We start from the raw sequence: 3,895 nt of genomic DNA, 5'->3' as shown, positions 1-3,895 counted from the left end.
CAAGAGAGAAAGAGCCGAGTCTTTTATTCTTTTCCTTTCTGTTCGCAAACTAGAACGAGAAGAGAGGGACTTGCTGGCTCATCCACTCCATCCGTGAACTGGTGAAGAGGTTGAGAGCCAAATTCTTTCCATTCTGGTCGCAAGCTTGAGCAAGGGAGAGGGAGAGCTAGTGGGCTGCATTTTTGGACAGCCGAGAGTAGAGGATTTTTTTTCAGTTGCTAGTCGGGTGTGTTGAGCTACCAGCTGAGGTAAGTTCTGGACTTAGACTGGTTGATTAGAGGTATATGATGTTAATTATAAGCATGCATGTGGTAGTTGTACGGTTGGATGACAAATTAAGTCACAAAAAAATCTGATTGTAAAGGATTTGGAGTTGCCGAGTGTGTAAGCTGGAAATTTGCAGCTTTGGTTGGCCAATTTGTGATAATCTGAGTTACATGTGTATTTAGCTACCCAAAAACTGGATGATTAAGCTTTGCATGAGGATAATCAACCTTGATTAAGCAAGAATTGAAGAAATACAAGAATCTGGTTGCATGCAAGCTAACCGAGAGCAGGATTGAATGAATTTCTGGTTGGTTAGTGAGTTTGATGTTGTCCGAACTTGGTTATGAATCAAATCGGATAGATAGCTATTTATTTGGTCATGCATGTAGCTGATGAACCATGAAAAAAAAATGATGATTCCTAGAGTTATTTGCTGGAAATTTTTTTTTCCAGGTTGTCCGAATGAAGGAATGGTGAGGTTTCCAGCTATTTTTATGAATTTTGGCCTTGAATTCCTATGCTAAACTATAAAGTATATTGCATATTAACTTGGTCTGGACATGCATGAAAGATTTGAACATGAATTGAAGAGATTATTGGAGAAAATGTGTATTTGGCTGAATGGTGTGAGGAAATTTCCTTTCCAGCTTGGCCGAGTGAAGGGGATTGAGCACTTGATTAGTTTTTTTTCGAATTCATAGCTGAGATTCCATATTGCATGTTTAAGATTTACTTGTAGCTTGTTAATCACTTTTTGCATGTTGTGTTGAAGTAAAAAGTGAAGAAAACTAGGGACAAAAGCTCTATAATTAAATTGTTACATTGCTGGAAATTGTTCAAGGTCGCGGGCCGAATCATTTGGAGTTTTGGTGAGATTATTTTTCTGGAATTGGGTTTTATTTGTTTTGGTTTAGATTGGACAGATTACGAGCTATATAATTGGTGTTTTAAACAAATAAAAGATGGTGATTTAATGGATGTCTTGAATTGGCAATTGCTGGATTTTTTCTTGATTGTCGAGAAGGAAAAAAATCTGAGTTCCTAAGTGTATTTGTGAGTAAGTTAACCGTGATTTTCTGGTATGTTTGAGTTAAATTCCTAGTTGATTGGTTGCACGAAATATTTGTTTGATGTCAAGAGCTAATGATTGATGAAGCTCTTGGCCATTTGAGTAATTTTTACAATAGTTAAATTTTTGATGGATTTGCTTAAGTGGTTTGGCCGAATTGCACTTGGAAAGCCATGACTTGTGGTTCGGATTTGTTTCGACGTTTTGGACTTGCTTTGTTTAATTTTTGACTAGAGTTGAAGCTGTTGAGACCTAGGGCTAATGATTGATGAAGACCTAGTGAAATTGATATTTGAATTGCAATTTTCCTATCTTGGCAACTTGGAATGTTTGGTATAAGTAGATTGGAATCGTGAAGTCTGATTGGTCTCTTGAATTCGAGTATTTTTGGTCAAGATTTATTGAAATATTTTATCTTATTATCAAGTTATAGACTTTGAGTATAGTATGTTAAAACTAAAATTTAAACGTCGGGATTTTTAAAACCTTGCTAAGCTAGTATTTCCTTTCTTTGCTTAAACTGGCTTTATTATCTTTAAGAAAGAATTGTATTAACTTCCAAACTTTGAGCTTTTCGTAAAACTATCCCTGGCCAGTTGTCTTAGAAGAGAATTGTTAAAACACTAGATTTCAATAATTTTAAATGAAAGGCATAGAAAACTTGCTCGGCAAGAAAACTCGCTTGAATTAAATTGGTCCTAGTTATTCCTCTAGAAGGAAAAGTATTTTAAAAGGAACTATACGAACTACTTTATTACTTTTATTAGTTTTAATTCTAAGTGAACTTTTGATTCATTCTGAGAAAATAAATTAGTTTTAAACCAGATAATATTTTATACAAACTAAGAGTTTGTATAGTAAAACTTATAGTTTTTAAAACTTGGTTTTCTAGGGTTTAGCGAGGACGTGGACTTCGATTCCCAACTTGACTTTTGAGCTTCATTTTTGGTGAGTGTCTGTGCTTGATCTACGATTAACTTGTTAACATGCTTTCTTGACTTGCTATGTGATAATTGTGAAGTGATTTTCCTGATCCATCGAAGTGGCAGTGTGTACTTTATCGCACCAGCCTTTCGAGTGGTGATTTGCTTGAAATGTTTTTTCGAAATCCTGCTTGCACTAGTTAACTACTTAGTGGAGAAATGTACCACACCTGAGGGTGGGAGGGCCTCTTATCCTATCTCAAGTACTAAAACCTTGAATTTGTTGACTGGAGCGTGGACTCGTCAACTAATCTACCAGGCAGGGAAACGTACCACACCTTAGGATGGGAGGGCCTTTTATCCTGACCTGAAACAACTTGTTGTGACGTCGTTGGGTGAATCCCTCGACTAGTTATCCAAAGGTATACTCGAGTAATACCAAGCACTTTCATGAGGTGTGCGGGCCCGGTGGGAGTAAGTTGGTTGGAGCGTGTTAAGGAATAAAATCATGAATCTACATGAACTTTAGATAGTGAGAGTTGACGGAGGGTCAACTGCGATTAATCTTGATCAAGTTCGTGGAAATGGCTCCTGAAAGCCCTGTATCCTACCCTGTGCTGTTATACGCTTTTCTACTCGTTGAATTTAAGCTTGAAGGTTATTTGCTATTTGTGTTATATGATTGCATGTTTTGGGGACACCACTGAACTTTAGCTCACCACACGATATTTGTTTTCCTTAACAGGTTTTGGCGTTCGAGAGATTTGAAATCTACTTTTGGCTTTTGTAAATATTGTTTCGAATCGGTCTATGTATCTTTTGTTTTGGGTTGCCACTTGAAGTTGGAAAAGTGCAAACTCCAAACTTTGGTTTGTATGAATGAATTTGTAATTTTCGGATTTCACTTTGTGGTTTGTATTGTATAAGTGTAGTTATGTGTTAAACTGATCGGAGGTTTTTAAGAGTGAACGTTTAGATTTCCAAATGGGGATGTTATCTCTGAAGTTAATGTGTTTTTAGTGTTTTGGTTATTTTAAGGATTGGCTTGTTCGGGTGGTGAGTTGTGTAATGGTTTAAGCCATACGTCGGGAAGGTTTAGCCAGTTTGCTTGCGTGAGTCCTGGCGAGAGCTAGGCAGACGACCAGCCAACCCTTTGGTTCGCCTTAGGGGGAAGTGGGGCCGCCACAGGTGGTATCAGAGCCTAGGTTAGAAGAGTTATTTGAAAGACATATTAGACGTGTTAGACACCCTAATCCTTTCTAGAAGTTAGAAATGAGGCCATTAGATATGTCTTAAGTGATATCTGAACCCGTTAGCCATTTAAGTTTAACCTTTGGATTTTGGTTATTTTGCAGGTATGAAAAACGGAAACGGACATGCTAATGGTAACGGAGTGGCTAATGGACATATAGAGCCTCTTAGGTCCATCTCCTATAGGCCACGAGATGGAGGACCTCGCATACGTTATTCACCCACTGATAGGTTTCCCCGATGCCAGTGTAGGGTCACGTATGCTTACCCTAACGAGTTAGTGTTGTCTTTGGACGACGAGCGTCGCCAGTTGAGGGATGCTAATCACATTTTGACCCAAGATGTTGAGGAGCTGAGTATCATGGTTGATACTCAGATGGATCGC

Source organism: Coffea eugenioides, chromosome 2, assembly GCF_003713205.1.
Source record: "Coffea eugenioides isolate CCC68of chromosome 2, Ceug_1.0, whole genome shotgun sequence".
Classification (NCBI taxonomy): domain Eukaryota; kingdom Viridiplantae; phylum Streptophyta; class Magnoliopsida; order Gentianales; family Rubiaceae; genus Coffea; species Coffea eugenioides.
The sequence above is the reverse complement of the archived record's forward strand: the minus strand, read 5'-3'. Positions refer to the sequence as shown.